General features: G+C 35.6%; 1 protein-coding gene across 1 annotated transcript in view; it reads left to right on the top strand.

Annotated features, from left to right (window-relative positions):
- The first annotated feature begins 433 nt into the window (after positions 1-433).
- LOC149089745 (uncharacterized) overlaps positions 434-20,329 on the top strand; it is a 43,453-nt gene continuing 23,557 nt past the window's right edge. Inside the window, exon 1 of the mRNA XM_089242867.1 lies at positions 434-781. The gene's annotated coding sequence lies outside the window, so the exon portion shown is untranslated. The remainder of the gene's footprint in view (positions 782-20,329) is intronic.

The following is a 20,329-nucleotide window of genomic DNA, read 5'->3' as shown; positions in this document are numbered from 1 at the left end:
CTTTCCTACTAAAAATATTATTTAATTATTCCTCCTTGTACAATAAAAATATTTCAATCCCCTCTTTTATGGACGAGTTTGTTTTTTTGACTCGTCGGTGATTGCAAAAGAGAGATTTTACTGTAGACCGATCTATGCTAAAAATAATTTCTATCAAAATAATAATAATTACTATTATTACAATTTTCCCATGATCATCATCTATTAATAACTGAATGTGTCACCACGGCTCTCGTTGCTTAAGTTTCAGTTTTTGTTTTCAAATATAAATAAATATCCGAAGAGAAACAATGCACAAATCTTGAGAAGAAGGAAAATAATAATAATTTTCTAGATATGATGACGTACGTGTCACGTGATATCCACCCTCAACGCCACTACCTGTGGGTAAAAAAAAAAAAAAAAGGCAGTAGCAAAACAGGGAACGATCGCACACACAGTAAAGTGCACATAATAAGTGTAATATCTTTTCCGCATCCCGGCGCGCGCGCGCGTCCTGCCTTCCTGTGGCTGTAGGTTTCGTTGCCGAGAGAAGTTCGGAACTCGCTCACACAGCACGAGCTCCTGTCCATCCACCATGTGCTCGTGAGATCTGTTGCATGCAAGGATACCTCTCTCTCGGAAATTAATATAAGAAATAACTTGAAAAACTTCATAAAAGAAGACGAAAAAAAACCGTCTAAAAAGAATTATCGTTTTTGCCATTTCCATTAATTTTGCTATTTATTAAAAGGAAAATGGAATTAAGAGCGTCGAGGAAATTGGGGCTTTCCTCTGTGAGGTGAGTAATTAATTGCTTTCTATGTCGTTCGCGATTTGAAATTATTATTGTTGTTGTTATTATTGATATCGAAAATTTATATTCACTATCGTAAAAATTGGTTATAAATTGTTATTGTTTTTTGAGCGAAATTTTAGACTTACAGGGCATTTTTTGTTTAGATATATTTTTATGGCCGGGTAAGAGCTGAATTACTTTTACGGGAGCCGGATACAGATGAAAACATTGATTAAATCGATAATTTAATTATATACGTTGCGCGGTAAATGTGATAAACCCATATTAATCTGTTATTATGCATAATCGTAAAGAATTTCGGTAAGCTTGGTGATTTTCTCTAAATTTATCGCTCTTTACCGGCGATTATACATGGCACTCAAGCATCGTTGGTAAATTTAATAAGTACTCGTAAAATTTGATGCCATTATATCGGGGTTCGATCGTAAAATTTGTTATCATCATATCGGGGTTCGATCGTAAAATTTGTTATCATTATACTGGGGTCCGACTATATTCATCACATATGCTAGATTAATTTGGAACTTTTTTCATATTTATTAAATTCACCAAGGTATTTACCAAATTACGCTAGGGTATTGTGCATAATCACAGATAAAGGCAATTCCAAGTATTTATAAAATTTACCAACGACATTTGGTTATTATGCATAATCGCCGATAAAAGTGAAAAATTCATCAAACTTACCAAGACGATTGGTAAGTATGCATAATAACCCGTTATTACGCATATATAACAACCAATTTATCACATTTACCTTGACATATATAATTATTAACGAACACTAACTTTTCGACTCTTGTGGGTCATTTTTCTTCTAAATTATTTTTACGGGGCCACGTAAGAGCTGAATTATCACCTTCCAGAGCCGTATATGAAATGAAAAACAGTGATTATTAAATCGACAATTTAATTATATCTAATAATTGACTGGGAAATGGAGAGTTTTTCATTTGCATAAAATTGCTATTCTTAGTTTTCACTTTATCCATTACCATATTGTACTGAATTTGATGGTACTTAATATCAAACGTTATATAAACATGTTAAAATGAGTCGGATGAAAAGTTCTCCGATGGGCCTAATTGGCCAGCTGGCCACACAGTTTATGCACCCAGTGTTTGAGAATAACAATATAAACAATCACGTCATTTTCAATGGATTTTTCTTTTACCATTATGCGGTATTCCTAGTAATATTTCAATGAAATGTATTCCTTTGTTTATACGTATTCTTAAAATATACGTAGCATTCAGTAAAAATATTAAAAATACATTTTTGAGTAAATATACATGGTGTCCTGTAAGTGCTAGCCATGACCCGCCCCCCCCACCCAAATGGGGGCTGACAGGGCTCTAGCCCTGGGACCCGGGACAGTTCTCGTCTTTTTTTGCTTTTTCACGCTATAAATTAACTACAGAAGGGGTCCGTGGAAAGTCTCACCGGGGGCCCCGCAAAAGATCCCAGCCTAGCGGTCCTGCTCCAGGATGTGGGGGGGGGGGGCATGGTGCTCACGCGGCCTTTATCTCATCACACGTCAGTCGTAGAAGTATGATTCCAATTTAAAAAATGCTCAAAAGACATTCAAAAACTACCTTGTACCAGTTTTGATTGTGAAATACAGTGTGTCACAAAATAAGAAATCTAAATTTTTTATACGGCCCTAACTTCCCTAGACTGTGTGTCCTAGGTAGAAAGTTGTTGCACAGTCTCTCCTGATGCTAACAAAAAAAAAAACAATTCCATTCTTCTACATGCAGTATTCACAGGGATATTCGGATTCGTAAGACGGAGAAAATTTGGGAAAGAACAGCGTTAAATGTGGATAAACCAAACTTAAGCTAACCGTTTTACCCGCATTTAACGATGTTCTTTCCCAAATTTCCTTCTTTTTTTTAGTTCGAATATCATAGTGAATATTGCACGTAGAAGCGTGGATTTTCTTTTTGACACCAGGAGAGACTGTGCAACAACTTTCTAATTGGAAGTTAGAACACAGGGGGAAACCATATAAAAATTTAACTTATTTTTGTTTTGTTACACACTGTATTTTCACTCTCAAAACTGGTTCAGGATAATTTTTGAACGCCTGCTGACCATTTTGTTTTTAATTGGAATCATACTTCTACGATTGACGATTGATGAGATAAAGGCCATGCTAGCACTTACAGGACACACTGTATATCTCTTCAGTAAATTTACATAATATTTGTTTTCTTGAACCCTTGAAGTCGTATATTTATATTGATTATTTTTTTCAATTCAAGGGTTAAGAGAGAAATTTATAATATATATATATATTATGCATCATCTCAATTTATGAACACTAGTTTTTAAAAATTAGATACGACTAGGCTACATAAAATCTCAAATCCAAGTAAATTAAAATATTTTTCGAAGTTAATGTTTTTAGTATAAAATGAAAATAAAGTGAATATTATCGATGAAATTTAAAGTAGTAATTTTTATTGAGCGCTGCACATGATATAAAAAAGATATCTTTCCATAATTTTATAATACGTGATCATTTTTTAATTTAAATTTTCATCAAATAGATTATTTAATAATCATCTAAATGAATATAACTTCAGATCAAATACTTAAAAATATATAAAATATATATATAAAAATAATATAGATAAATAAAATATATAAATAAAATAGATAAAATTTAGTAAGAATTAATACTGTGATAATAGTTTTATTTTTGTAAAATGTGTGTGTTTGGCCAGGATTACACATTAAAAGTTCAATGAAAAATCTTTTAAAAAAACTTGTTTTAAAAGATATTTTATCAAACTTTTATATTGTAATCCCGGCCTAATCGTCACATAGGTGTATATCAATGCTCTAGGCTCGATGTGACGCCCTTTGCAAAATTGGTGCGTGCACATTGAGAACTGTTGCCTAAGGAGAACGAGAGGCACATTGAGAACTGCTGCTTAAGCAGGATTAAACTATAAAAGTTTGATAAAAGATCTTTCACAAAACTTGAAACAAACAACCAATAAGCGCACCCAATGAGCTTTTCGGTTGAATTTTAAGTTTTATAGAATAACTTTTATCAAAGTTTTCTAGTATAATGCCGGCTATTGAAGCAACGAGAATGCAATACAATAAAAAAAAAAAAAATAGGTAACCTTGTATTTAAAATAAATGTCACTATATATAAATATTAATCACTGCCCGATGAATATGTATGTCAGAAAAGAATAAATATTGCATTTTACAATATATACATGAAATCAATTTCGAAGGGAAAAGTAATATTTTTTCCATGTCAATGTCAATTTCACTAGCAAAAACGGAAATGAGTTTTCGTGGATATTTTCGTTGCTCTCGTTTAAGTACCATTTCACATATTACATGGATTTTGTCATATTTTTAATAGATTTCTCCTTTTTTTTTTTTTTTTTGAGATTGAAGTAATATAGATAGTAGGTGGAAACGTTAGGTAGTAAAAAAAAAAAAGCCAAAACAATAATCATCGTAATAATAATAATGGTAAAGTTACGTTATGGTACGTTAAGCATGTGCCAACTGAAACAAGGTCTGGTTCGGTGACAATTTACGTCCGTTTCGGGTCAGGTGGTTCCTTACTTTGGTGACGTACGTATTTTCTTGCGTAGAAATAACAAACAAACTAACAAAAAAAAACTTCGATTTTCACTCACTGAAATTCTATGTACGCCATAAATGTATAAAACTTTATATTTTTTTTTCGTGTGTCTGTTCTCAAGAAATATCTGCGGTCCTTAATCAATCTACACTGACGTTACTGTAGTTCACGCATATTCAACCCGTTCCTCGCGAGCACCATGGTTCTCCCTGACGCGCCCAGAGTGCTCGATACTCGTGTTCGATTTGGTGCCCGCGAGCACTTGATTAACGTTCCAACTAAACACCTGGTACAAATTGCATTCGATGATTGAAATTATCCTGATGTCATGTATATCAAATTTTCCGTGAGGGTGCTCTTCTTTTGGTGATGGGTAAAGACAGTGCTCGCGACTAGAAAAAGTTTGAAGACCTCTGCTGTAGTTGGACCTAGCATTCACAATAAGCTATTTAAAAAAAAATTTCGAGGCTCCGAAAATGTCCGAAATGGTAAAAAATCGTACTTTTAATATACCCATGGGGACCCGAATATTTGAGATCTTTCTGAGGCCCCACCAGGCAAATTCTCGGAAATTTCAACCAGATCTCATTTTTGTGAGGCCCCCTTTTCTCTTGAGGCCCCCGGGCGGTGCTCGGGTGGGGCCCATGCCTTAAGATGGCACTGGTTCACATATAAACTGCTCAAAACAATTAGGTGAGCAAGCAAAAAAGTGAAGAAAACCGTGTGAGACAGCCACGTATTGGCATACAATGGATAGTACACGCGTATCAATGCGCAATACAGAAAAAAGACGTAAAAAAATTTGGAATTAAGCTTTAATTCTTTGAAAATATGGAAAAAACAAGAAAAGATGATTTAGGGCAACAATTTGGTTACATGTAAACGATAAAAAAAAGTACTGTTTAGACATGATGCATGAGTTTTAATAGGGCGCGTGGTCTCCTCGAACAGCTAAGACTGCTGCACACCTGTTTGCCATGGATGCGATGAGGTTATCGATCAGACTTTGGGAATACTGTTCCACTCCTCAAGAAGTGCAATCTGCAAGTCTCGGACAGTAACAGGTGGCCTTGGTCGCCTTGGTCGCAATGCGTCGTCCGACATGCTCGATTGGATTCAGGTCAGGAGAGCACGCTGGCCATTCCATTCGCTGTATTGTTTCAGCTTCAAGCATGTTCTCCACCAGCTCTATGCGGTCGGACATTATCATCCTGGAAAACAAAGGAATCTCCAATGGCTCCAGCGTAAGGGATGACATGATGTCGCAGTATCTCGTCTGCATACCTTCGGGCCGTCAAAGTGCCATTCCGAATGATATGCAGGTCCGTACGTTCGCCTATGCTGATTCCACCCCATACCATCCAACCAGCTCGTCTGTATTGTGACCTTTCACGAACGAATGCGGGGTTATTTCGAGTGCCCCTGTCCCTCCATACCAGGACACGTCGTGTGTCACACTCCAGACTGAATCGGGACTCGTCTGTAAACAGCACTTGGCTCCAATCATGTTGCTCCCAATCCCGATGTTCAGCAGCCCATCTTCTTCGGGCCACACGGTGGCGTGGGGTCAACGGAATGCAGACCATTGGCCTACGTGCATGGAGCCCTCCCTCATGAAGCCGATTACGTACTGTTTGGCTGGACACCCTTCGTCCTGTTGCCAAGAGCAACCGTCTTTGCAGCTGCTTAGCATTCTCTGTTCTGTTTCGACGGGCTGTTAACCGTATATACCGGTCATCAGTTGCTGTAGTGGCGCGTGGCCGACCTTGCCCTGGTCGACGTCTAACATTTCCTGTTTCTTGGAATCGATTCCACAGCCTTGCAACAACACTTCTGGCGACTCCAACAGCGTCCGCGACACTATGTTGTGTTTGCCCGGATTCCAGTCTGCCTATAACACACCATGCCATGGATTCCGGTAAATCACGTTGTTGAGACATCCTCAAGTCACCTTGTCTCAAAAAAAAAAATACTGCGCAATCGAATTTCACAGTTACGGCAGTAAAACAGACGTTTCTGCAACATCCCGATTTCTGCCCTTATCTCCTTTTTCTGGTTTTTTACGTCATGAACTTTGATTTGCATATGAAGTTTTCTTCTTCCGTTTCCTGCTAGGCTTTAAATTATGGATTATTCATTTTATGTTACTTATCGGTATACATCTTTGCGTAATTTTGTTAAAACCATGTGTTCCCCTAATTGTTTTGAGCAGTGTGTATTATTGAATATGCTATCAGTACAAAATTTCACAAACCTCTAATACTTTTTTGCCAACTTTTGAAAAAGTGCATTGTTAACACCTCGCGCGCATGACATCAATGTAATTGAATAAAAATTGATTCAAAATGAAACAAGCTGTAACAAAATTTGCAAACCTTTACGTTCCACACTGGAACGTGAAGGATTAGAGATATGTAAAACATTCTATTTGCATAGGATAGCCTATACAATCAAAAATATGTGTACTGAATTTGAAATACATCAATGGTTAAACAACATTTTAATGATATTTGTATTAGAGAATAGTTTTTCCACCATGTTAAAAGGTAGGAGGTGACCCCTTAATACAAGTACGTATGTAGTGAAAACTCGGGCAACGCGGGGCATTTCTGTTAAGGTAATATGAAGTAACGTTTCTCAACCTCTTTGAACCCAAGGACCTGGGAAATTTCTGAAACAATTCAATGCAGAGACGCCCGTAGGGGTGTGCGACAGGTGCGGTCGCACGGGGCCCCGCGTTCTGGGAGGCCCCAAACTTACGGCGGCAATAATAATTTCATTCTGAATTTTCTTCAATTCTGAAAATCTGCGTTTTCATCTAGAAAGAAATAATTTGGGAATTCTGTTATTTCGTTATTTGTTTGTAATGAAATGTGACTTTACAAACCCTTCAAGCCGGTTCGGAAATTTAAATGTTAAGGCCCTATATTTGCGGTATTTACGTGTTAAAAATATTGAACAATTTGTGAAAATTTGCTGAAAATAATTTATATCTTCTCAATTTTAGTTTTTAAAATTGTGAAAAAATTCATGCTACAATAAAATGTTTGCTGCATGCAATAAAAATTTTACTGTGATTATTTTAAAAAGCAACCAGGGACTGTAAAAAATTTCACCGTCAGTGACGTACTGAGACCCACGAAGAGGGGGGTTAAATTCTGAATTTCCATAGACTCTAAAAGTATTCCTTTCATTTATTCTGAATTTTCATTAATTCTGAAAGTATATTCTTCGCTTCTCTTATAAGTGCGTTCTTCCTTTCATTTATTTTACATTTTCATGGGCGCTGGATACTTATCACTGTCAATTATTTTTCTTACAATTGATTCGACGATTCTGAATTCCGACAATTTTTTTTATCAGCTCCTGATTTTTTATTGGGGTTGTGGAATTATTATTTATTTCGTCAATTGAAAATTTTGTTTAGTTCAAAATTTTCATTAATTTTTTTTTTTTTTTTTTGCTAATTAATTGTGTTTTCATTTTTTTGTATGAATAATTTTCAGCATTCCTGTACATTTTGTAACGTATAAATTTTTGGATGCCGATTCCTTGTTCCTACAGAATATCGGGGATGGCCCCCCCCCCTCCCCGAAATTATGAAGATCTGAACCCGCTATTATTTTTGCACCGGGCTCCGCATCTGGTAAGTGCTGCCCTGATTCAATGGACTTCTAACATACAGTATGCAGGCCTAATTTATCACTCGAACCGACGTGAATATCATTAATATTAATTGCATACAATAAAACAATTTTTCATTTAATCGAAATTTGATTTTCAAGTCTGTTTGCAGGCAACTTGTTTCATCTCCGCGGATCACCTCTGTTCCGCGGACCATAAGTTGAGAAACACTGATATAAAAGTGCTTGATAATTACTGAAAATTGGTAGAGATGTTGAAATTATTTCCAGAACTAAAAAAATTTAAAGAAATAACTGATCATTATGAAGAAATAAACACTAATTTTAATTTTTGAAAATCCGTTGTTTGGGAAAATAACTTCCAATTGTTGAAGACGCTTTTTTTGTTTGGGAACAACGATAATCAAATACAGTCGACGCTCATTAAAATGACCTTCATCGTTCCGAAGAAAACGGACGTTATATCGACTCAGGATTCTCATTATATTAAACATTTGGGGCTTATCCTATCGATCGTTGTAAGCTATAACGTGGGGTCGTTCTAACGAGTGCCGACTAATGATTTCAAAGTAGAACACAAACACACATTCATAAAAACTTCATAAAAATTCATTGGAATCCTTCGAAGCTAGAATCTCAGGGAAAAACGTTTTTAAACAGGCTGCTGCTTTGAATCAGCTAAACTAAAAATTAACTTTTAAAGCTGTACAAGCAGCGGCTTTATTACAGAAAATTATGAATTTCCCGTAAAAAACATTTTTTTCCTGACATTTCTACCTTCGAAGGATTCTAATGAAATTTTATGAATGTTCTTATTCCAGGATAATGTCGAATGTGTTCATGAGAAATATTATAAAATTTTTTATAATATTCAAGTCAAATTTAAGTCAAAAACTCACAAAGTTTATTTTTATTTAAATTTTTGTGATGTTTTTAGTTTTCAAATGACTCATAAGCTGTGGCTTTTCTTTAGAATTCTTTTTTCTCGGGTCATTTTCCTTGATACGGCTTATTTACCGTAAATAACTGTAATTATTGAAGTAACGAAAAAATGTCCGAACGACCGTTTAACGAACGTTTTAATCATTTCGGACATTTCAAGCCGATCTGTTGATTCTTGAAGAAAGACAAGACTTGGAGAAGAATCTGGAAACAAGTTTTAAATTACCTATTGAGTCATGTGATATTCATAGAAACTTCTAGAGATTATTTAAGGATTATAAATTAGTAGGTATGAGAATTATAGAGAGACGAAAACTATAATTTAAAAAACACAGACTTAAATTACAGAATAGACATTCTTTTTTATAAACACCAGAACTGAATCTACCATTGAATATTTCGCATGGTATCGTTTTGAAATTTGGATAATTACATTCTATTATATAACGTAAGGAAATTATAATTATTTTAAAATTTTATGATGAGAAAAATTGTATTTTTCTACCATTTTGAAGATTGGTTATGGTTATGTAAATTTCAGTAGTTATCAATGCCTCAAATAATTTTAGTCTGAAGTAATTCATTTTGAACAGAGAATGATAATAAAGCACTCCCATTTCACTGGGTATTTTCGGAGTATGTCAGGATATGAAATTATCATTATGAAATGACAAAAAAATCCATTTTATTAATTTCGAAGCCAATTTTAAAGTTCAACGACAGACATTTCAAATAATTATTTGAAATTAAATCCCACGTAAAAGTATTTATATTGCTTTTTTTTTAAAGCCAATGTCTAACAGGAATGAATGTTACTTCCCAGTTCGATGCAAGTATTTATTGTAGATTACAGTAATGTAATTACAAGGAAGTGTTATTATAAGCTTTTTAAGATGAGTTTATTTATGGGAGTGTGCATCGATTGAGGCAATGTATTCTTTTATTTTTTTTTTTACCTTGCGGTATGACCTTCTCCTCGATGTGCATTTTTACCGTTAACGGGTTGCGGTTCGCTGGATACTCAATCCGGCATAAAATACCGTTTCAATCAGCTCTGGGACAAGCCCCGTAGGGATGGATTACCAATACGAAAAACACACCCGAGGTATATAAAAAAAGGGCTTGTGAGCACAAGATGCGTGACCATATCGATATGATTCGCTGTTGAGAAATTTCGCAACTTGTCCTTGTTTGCTTGCTTGTCGATTCAAAATATCGTGGAAATTTCATAAACTTCTCTCAAATGTACCCGATTATTGCTGAAATCGTTACAGAAAACTAGTATGTTCCCGTTTATATGAACAACATTTATGCTCTAGCCTTTTTCATTTATTTTGAGAGTGAAGAAACATGAATTATATCACTATATTACCGATCGCTATCACCGGAATTAATAATTCCAATTATATTTAAAACCATGTTAGTATATACAAAATGAAATTAATGCAGTTCTGTTATAACTTACTTCAAAATTTGAGTCACACGAACAGAAAAACAATTATGAGTACAAGTTAATTTCAAGTTTGGCGATTGTCTCATTAAATTTAATAATATAAAAATTGAATCGTTCTGTTTTTCTAATCTCCCGTCCGTAAAATCGAATATTTATACGATGACTTCAATGTCGCCTAACGCATACAAAAACATTCGTGAATTCAATTTATATTCGATTTTATTTTCTTATTAATATCTCTCTCTCCCTCCCTCTCCCCCTCTCTCTCTCTCTCTTTCATTAATCATTTACTCAATTCAAAATAAAAAATCATTAGAGCTCATGCACTCCATATTCAAGATGGCTTTCCGATACCAAACGGGAAATCAAATTTGCCAATTTCGTACGTGGACTCATTTAGAGAACATAATGATTGTCTGGGAAATTGTTTTTGCGCCATTTTACGCATTTTGATGTGTTGCGTATTTTTTAAAGAGTGTTTTTTTTTTGTTGTTGCAAAAACTGTGTGAAAAGAATGGCAATTCTATGGTTAATTCTGAAACTTGATTATAAAATATAAATATCAATAGAAAAAGAGGAAAATTTTTAAAAGTAATCATTTCACGCATTAATGACGGAGAATTATTATTCTTGGTAGTGGGGGGGGGGGGGGTTGCACTTGAAAAAAAACAATAAGCCTATCGGTTAAATTCGAGTGAATGTAGCCAGGATTCTATTTAGATTCGATTAGATTTCGATTGATTAAATTTCATGAATTGGTGGCCCGTGGTTTTCGTGAAAATCTTTAATTTGGCCTGCCGTGTCTGAAAGTTTGAAGACCTCCTGCTCTAGAACATGCCATTGTCTACAACGAAGAAAATATCTATTGATAAGTAAAGATAGCCATTAAAGTATGCTAGTTAACATTTTGCTGGACTCTCGCCCTGAGAATCCAGGTTCGAACCCCGTTGACGGCACAGCGATGATCGGCTGAAGCTGGTTTTCTGCGGATTTCCAGCTTCGAAGCGCGAATGCGAGCCGGTCTCCCATTTGAAAAAGTCTCTCAGCAGAGAGCAGGCAAACCATACTGACAAGACATGAAAAATTCAAGCATTTCCATCTTTGATTCAGGAAACGGATGACAGATGGCAGAATACAGAATGAACCGAGCACGTCCAGGCTCTATCGCTATTGCAATTTAATAGGATTATTGGTTGTTTTTCTCAAGTTTTATAAAAGATCCTTTATCAAACGTTTATAGTGTAATCCCGGACTAACTGAAGCATTCTCGCCTCAAAAATAAACAAATCGACACCTTGAACTTGAAAAAAAAAATCGATATATCTCTACCACCCATCGCATGAAGAAAAGAAATCGACTCATTTCGACATTTCTTTAATAAAGATTTGTTTCCTCCATGAGCGTCCGAGGAAGTCATCATGTTGGGTCACCTTGGACGCAGTTTGAACAGTTTGTTCCTCAAAGCGAAGGAGAAAAATATCACGTGATCCCCAAAAAGCTTAACTAGTAAAATTTGTGCCTCGCTCCCTATTATACCAAAATAAGTTTCCACATCACTCAATGTCGTTTAAGATATCAATATCGACTCATGACTGTATTGTTATGTGTTTTTTATCCAATGCTTTGACAATCTAAGACAGTAATTTGTAAAATGGTACGCCGCGGCACCTGTGAGATTGCCAATGGCATGTGATATGAAGATAGCAGTGAGATATCTTGGAGCCAAATTATTCATTGCCTGTCCAGGAAATAATGTCTCTCACTATGACACTTTACTGGATCTTTTAACAAAAATTGAATACGCATTCGTCGTGACATTAATGCGACATCCTGCCTTCAAATGACGAAACATTTTGAAATTGTTTTTATGTAATTATTTGAAAGCGCAGTTACTATAGAATCCAAAACACTTTTTCATTTTCATCCCTACAATATCTAAAAGCAAAGTTATTGCGAATTGAAAAATTAATTAAATGCTTTTAGGCCACCATGACACAATAAAAGTTTTAGAAAAGTTTTTTTTTTAAATTGAAAAGGCGAGCAATACGCCTATCGCTCGAATGTAACCGATACACTTTTTCACTTTTGCAAAAGAACTTTAGTAAAAATTTTACAGTGCAATCCCGACCTTAATCTGGAAAATAAATCTATGAATGCCTTTTCTGAAGATTCGTGCGTTTGTTTTTGCTTTTCATTTCACGGAAAGAAATAATTTCAGAATAAATGAGTATTCAATTATTTTTACAAAAATAAATGAAGTCTCATTTACGTTGAAATCATTTCTTTTACAAATTATCACTTTCCCTATTTTACTCCGGGGGCCCCCGTTGGTTGATTCTATTTAGATTCGATTGATTAAATTTTATGAGTTGGTGTTTTCGTGGGAAGCTTCAATTTGGCCTGCCGTGTCTGAAAGTTTGAAGACCCCCCTCCCTGCTCTAGAACATGCTTGTCTACAACGAAGAAAATATCTAATGATAAGTAAAGATGGCCATTAAAGTATGCTAGTTACTATTTTTCTGGACTCTCAGCGGTTCTCAACGTTTTTTGACTGGCGGAGTGCTTTCTGTTATATAATTTCTATGGGGGAGCTCCGTAGGGCTATTTTTAATTTACACAACAAAGTTACTGGTTTATATTTATTATTTAAAAAAATATTTATGATTATTTTTTTTTTTTCAAATTTACTGGTTTTTTTTATTTTTCTCAAGTGTATGCGGAGTCCCTGGGGAGTGCACACGGAGCCCCCAAGGGCTTCACGGAGCACCGGTTGAAAACCGCTGTCGTAGAGAAATGTGTACGAGGTGCATGTACGGTTTATAGTAGCAGTAATAGTTACAATTTTGAACAAAGATTTTCAATGTCACAGTGTGTACAGATTTTTTTGGGTTTGAATATAAGTCCATATAATATGGAATTGTATCCACATAGATATGGAATTGTATCCACATAGATATGGAATTGTATCCACATAGATATGGAATTGTATCCACATAGATATGGAATTGTATCCACATAGATATGGAATTGTATCCACATAGATATGGAATTGTATCCACATAGATATGGAATTGTATCCACATAGACATTGAATTGTATCCACATAGATATGGAATTGTATCCGCAAAGACATTGAATTGTATCCACGAAAATATCGAGTTGTATCCACATAGATATCGAGTTGTATCCACATAGATATCGAGTTATATCCATATAGATATCGAATTATATCCACAAAGATATGGAATATGAATTCACAAGTACATTGAATATATATTCACAAGTACATTGAATATGTATTCACAAGTACATTGAATATGTATTCACAAGCACATTGAATATGTATCCTTCAAAGGTATTGAATGCGTATCCTTCAAAAGTATTGAATGCGTATCCTTCAAAGGTATTGAATGCGTATCCTTCAAAGGTATTGAATGCGTATCCTTCAAAGGTATTGAATGCGTATCCTTCAAAGGTATTGAATATGTATCCTTCAAAAACATTGACTATCTATCCCAAAGATATCACTAAAGATATCGGATATATTTTCACAAAGACATCGAATATGCATCCAAAAGCTCTATCTACAAAAATATAGAATATATATATTCACGAAGACATCGAATATGTGTCAACCAAGATATCGAATATACAGTATATCCAAAAGATGTCTACAAAGATACCGAATATCTCTATCCACAAAGATATAACCACTCTAATATAGCTCTTTAGTTTTAAAAATATGTCCAAAACCAGAATTTTCGCAATTCACGATAAGGGGAAGCGTGCATTCATTTCTTATGTGAATTATAATATTTTCCCCTACAATTTAGGAACGTCTTTAGACATTCAGGCAAATGATGTCGCATAAATCACGCGTTCGTGTTTTGTCCTGTCCATGTGTTTTCGGATATTCTAATTCGAAATTAAGATGGAAAACGTTTTTCTCCAGCGTGGGTATCACTCTCTCTCTCTCTCTCTCTCTTTCTTCTTGCCACAAACGCATCCTTTAAAGATGAAGTAAAAATCGTTTTGTTTTCTTTTGTCTTGTCCGTAAAAAAAAAAAAAGCCAAACCGAATATTCATACGATGGCGGATGCCGCCGCCGCCTTTAATAACGCAACGAAAACATACGCGTTATCCAACCTTGAATTGTCCACGCCGAAAAGCAAGTTAACTTACTTTTTCGCGTATGTGTTGGTCGTGACGTTGTGCAAAGTGCGGAAAGATGATTTAAAGATTCTCTGCGCCCGTGCATTAAACGTGCGGGCCATATTTTCTGGCCCCGAGAGAGAGAGAGAGTCTTTGTATTATTATTCTTTCTCTATTCATTGTCTTTCTCTCTATGGACGCCGATTAAAACATGTAAGTTGATTTACCTACCGCGCATGCGCCCTGGGACATTAATGTCTGGAGAAGGCTTAAACTGACCGCTTATAATCTTGGGAATGATACACGATGGGAACATCCAAACGACAGGGCATTTTGTTTTTCCGCCGTTTAAGATTTTCTATGAATTGACATGCGGAAGTTGATACACGCATAAAATGAATTACCATATGCAAGGAGAAAAAACACAAATTCTACGAGTCATTTCCATTTTCCGTTCCATTCTCTGATGTCCATGTTCAAATTGAAATTCAGGAAATGCGTGACGCTCTTATTCATTTCTTAAAGGATTTACTTTGTGCAGAAAATATGATAATATTCTTTTAGTCAAAATAAACCGAACGTGTGACTAATGATATATATGTATGTGACGCAGTTGATGCCACAGCGACAGCAAAGAGCGCGCCACCACGCGTTATCATTAAGGTGTAGATCTTTGTCCCGAGATGGATCTCTGGTCGTCATTCCACTCACTTCAACACCCAGAATCCCGACCGTAAGCAAATATTTACTTATTATTTTCTAAAGTTTTTAGCCTTCAATCGCTACAGTTACTAGTGATATTTCCTACGACGTTCTCTCAGTCGGAAAAGAATGGAAATTATTTTATTTCTCGTAAATTGTGATACCATGTTAGTTAGGTTCCATCTGGAATAGGGGTTTTTTGTGTTTGACTTGCATGAATTTAGTCCACCATATCTGTCCCGTTTTTAAATAACTTGCCGAAACCTCCATCGTCTTCAACATTCTTGGTAATACCGATGATGAGAGAAATTACTGGTTCAGAAGACTTCGACTGATGGATAAAATCACTGCCTCAAGAGCTTCGGCTGATGAGCAAAATTACTATTTCAGCAGCTTCGATTGGTCAGCGAAAGACGTGCTGGAAAAGGGATTTTTTTTTTCAGAACTGCCGATGATAAGCGAAATCACTGGCACTGCCGCTTCGATTCATAAATGAAATTGAAATTACTGGTCCAGAAGTTTTGATTGATGAGCGAAATCACTGGTTTGCCAGTATCGATTGGTAAGACAGTGAGACATCTTCGAATGTTGAGCAAAATTAATCAACAGCCTTGATGGATTAGGGAAATCATTGTCTCAGCAGCCTCAACCACTGGCTCAGCAGCTTCGATTTTAGAGAGCAACAGACCTACGCCACAGTACAATTATTCAATCATTGCACTTCATTCATAGTTAGGAAACACTGATGGCAGATAGAAGCACTACACTCAACAAGCATTACACAGCAACAAACTTCATGTCAGGTTCGCTACTCATGCACACACATTCCAACATGTACCAATTCGTTAGAAATTCCGCAGAGGAACGTGGACGAGGTGCATGTGTGGTTTAGTAGTAGTAGTAGTAGAAGTGGCAGCAGCTTTGATTTCACTTGAAAGGAAAAAGCTAAAGATAAGCAGTGTCAAGTCTTAATAGTTATATGGGGGGGCAGAGTGGATTGTTTTCTTGAGTCAAAGAATTGGGTGCTACCATTGGCAACATGAAGCCTATAGGCGATTTTGATGATCAAAGAAAGTTCTGAAGAAAGTAGAGGCGATTTCTAAAGTGATGTTTACCGACCGACTCCAGCATATCTTAAAAGAATGACATGACATACACACGCAGAGTCAAACACATATTGGTCTACGAGGGGCATTTGAACAGCTCATAAAATATATAACTGGACACATGTAATTTGTGAATAACAAAAACCATTCTCACTTTTTTCCCGACCAGCTTGTGCGTACTAACGAAAATTCAAACCATTCTAGAAATTCTACGATCTCCCTTGATGGACGAGGGGTTTAGTGATCTCTAATTCTCTTCTGGCATCATTTCAAGGAAAATGAACAGCTTGAAATATGAAAATTCGCGATGATATTTTAGTTGGCATATCCTGGATGTTGTTTCTCAATACGAGAGCACCATCAAGAGGGGACAGGGCAAAATATTCCATCACTCTCCGTAAGAAAACAGCATGTCATTCTCTCCATAATTTCGGTTTCCCCCCCCCCTCTTCTCCCATAAGGAACTCTTCCCACGTTTAGTGCCTAATTATAGAAAGGAAATGAAGGTAAGGAAATATAGGAGGGCAAAAAAAACAAACACCCCCCACTCATATACTGTATTATGAAAGAAATCCAAGAAAGGTGAGGGCCACAAAAAGGGAGATTGAAGATGTCTCCGTATGTCTTTTTTTTTTTTATGTCAAAATGTCGTCTTCGACTTGAAGGAAAACGAAGTCTCCCAAAATATTCTTAAGGTGGTGTCAGGGAACTACTTGAAACAGCTGTTGTCACTTTTTTTGAAAGGATTAATGAATTTAGGTACGCGCGTAAAAGAAACCCCCCCAGAAAACCCTTTTTCTAGTTTTTTATGGAATTTCTTGGAAATAAAATACATTAATATGATAAGGTTAGAAGAAGAAAAAAATTTCTCTTGATTTTGAAGACAAAATTTGAGATTTTTATCGAGAAAAAGGGAGACCGTTCATTTTTAGGCTAAATATAAATTCAAGTTAGAGAGAGAGAGAAAAGTGCGTGTGTATAATTAATTTTTATAATGAATATAATATTACCGTCTATTACATTTTGTGAGGTTCCTTTGTATGACTTTTATGCTAGTCGTCTGAAAAGTTGAAGGATTAGTTTTTTGTGATGCAAGAGGATATATATACTGTGTGTTATGTGACTGCAACTGATGCTGTTTGATTCGTTTCGGTATTTTTAAGCAATTGGCTTGCCACATAACGCCAAGTAAAAGGGTGTGCTGAGAAAGAGTTATGTGGATGTATCTCTCTTTATATGGATAATATTTCATATATTTTTAGATAAACATTCACTATCTATTTGGATACATTATATTTGTGAATATATATTCGATATCTTGGGAGAAACATATTCGGTATCTTTGTAAATGTCTTTGAATGCGTATTCGATATTTTTGTTTTTTGTGAATGTTTTGGATACGTATTCAATACCTTTTCCTGTGGATACATATTCAATATATTTCTTGAAACTTGTTCAATATATTTCTTGAAACATATTCAATATATTTCTTGACACATATTCAATATCTTTATTGATACATATTCAATACCTTTGTGGATACATGTCTGATATCTTTGGAGGATACATATCCGATCATTTTGGGGATTATATTTTTAGATACACATTTGATATCTTTGTAAATACATATTGGATTTCTTTGTGGATATTTTTGAATATATACATATTCATATTTTTGAGGATACTTTTTTATGCATATCCGATATCTCTTTGTAGAAGTATTTTGGCTACATATTCGATATTTTTGAAGATATCTGTTGGATACATATTGGAAATCTTTGTAGATATCTTTAAGGATACAAGCGGAGAAATTTAACATCGTCTCCATGGGATAAATTTTAGTGCGGGAGGATTTTATCCGTTCAAGAGGGGTATACGTTTATCCGATGAAGTGGGGTGGACTGTATTTGTGAATGCATATTCGATATCTTCTGGATATGAATTCGATATCTTTTGAATATGAATTCAATATCTTTTGAATATGAATTCGATATCTTTTGAACATGAATTCGATATCTTTTGAATATGAATTCGATATCTTTGTATGAATCTTTTGGCTCTATATTCGATATTTTAGAAGGTACATCTCGCAATCTTTGTAAACATCTTCATATATACAAATATATACATCGATATCTTTACGGATACACACACACACACACACACACACACACACACACACACACACACACACACACACACACACACACACACACACACACACATACATATCACCCCCCCCCCAAGAAAAAAATCTTTACGCACCGAAAATATTACTCAAAAACCGTAATTACTGCAAGATGCATTTCTGATGAATTTTTGAATTTGAATCGATGTAGGTTCTAAGTGGCCGCCGTCAGTATCCAAACACTGTCGATGCCGCCGATCTTCTGCACGAACTATGTTCTGTAATTTGTCCAGCGTGATAGCTGCACACGGCATTTCGCTTCTTCTCGTCGTAACCCATCTATAGTAGACAACAACCCAAATGCAACCTTTCTCCGGGCACGCTTCGATAATCTCTATGAGATATGAATCGGGGGATATATGCGTCTGGTCATTTAACATAAATTTAATAGTCTTCAAATGCCACTCATATAGAATCTGTGGATTGTTCATCACGGTTACTTTAGCTCCAAAAGTCCACGGACCAAAGCACTTCCATATCAAGTTCTTCGATTTCTCCGACTTCGGTTCCGAGAATTTTCGGAAGGTACAGATGAATCAGTCATAGGCGGAGATACGGGAGAGGGGGGGGGGGACAACGGAAAAGACAGAGCCGACTGATTTAATATATATGTGAATATAAATGAACTGATATCATCATCATGCCCCCCCCCCCCCCAGACTTTCAAGTCTATCTCCGCCTATGATCATACAGCTTTTGCTGTAAAAACATTCCCGACACCTGAATAGTAAAATAGTAAATCGGACACTTGGTGACACCTCGAAAAAATGCCCATTATGCGAATTTCATTTCAGAAGCTTAAGAGTTCAAGGGTACCTAAATATTGAAAATATCAGGAACCATTTTCTATTCACAACAGCACATTGTACATTCACTCAAGTCACACTTTTGTACGCAAGTGCAATGAATGACCTCAATCAAAGAGAGAGCCTATATATTGAAATACTATTCAGAAAAACTGTGTGTATTTTCTTTCTGAATAACATTTAAAAGAATTCCTTCAGTAGTGTGATCACCCATGCGTTCGATTTTCTTTCTTTTTGCAGCAATTGCGAAAGATTTTGAATACTATTTTTTATGCACATGTCTATTTAAAACACACATATGTAGAGAGAAAGAGAGAGAGAGAGAGAGAGAGAGAGAGAGGGCGTACGTGGAACTGAGCATTAAATTATAGGTTTGAGTGCTTCACCTTCAACGGTTTTGTGATTGTCACACCCGTGAAAATAAAGTGACTGCGAAAAAGTAAAATAATTTGTTTTCTTCTTTTTTCACATACTTTTTTTTTACGGTGAATTGTGGAAATTTCAATGGAGACATGAATTTAAAAGACAAGCGTCAAACACCATCAGAAGAGAACATGTAGCATATTTTTAGCACAATCTGTATCTGCCCAAACAATTCGAATTAATCAGATCTATGACAATTAGGGTGATCATATGATTCGTATTATTTTCCCGTAATTTTAGCCGTCCTAATAACATTCTTTTAAAAAAATATGCCCCATTTTTTTTTAACTAAGCTTAGTTTAGTTTGTAATCTTAAGTCATTGATAAAGATGATTCCCATCACTTATAAATAAGACTATAAAGTTTTTCAGCCGCGACTCACCAAAAATCAACAATAAGATTAACTTGGTGACCCATAGAACTCGACTGCTTGCACTTCGAAATTAATGAAACCAGTGACCTAATAAGTGCATTTGTAACACGTAAAGTGCATCC

This window comes from Pholcus phalangioides, unplaced genomic scaffold (genome assembly GCF_987345545.1).
Source record: "Pholcus phalangioides strain wild (caught in Gottingen) unplaced genomic scaffold, Ppha-v1.0 ptg000001l_1, whole genome shotgun sequence".
In the NCBI taxonomy this organism is placed as follows: domain Eukaryota; kingdom Metazoa; phylum Arthropoda; class Arachnida; order Araneae; family Pholcidae; genus Pholcus; species Pholcus phalangioides.
The sequence above is the reverse complement of the archived record's forward strand: the minus strand, read 5'-3'. Positions and strand labels throughout refer to the sequence as shown.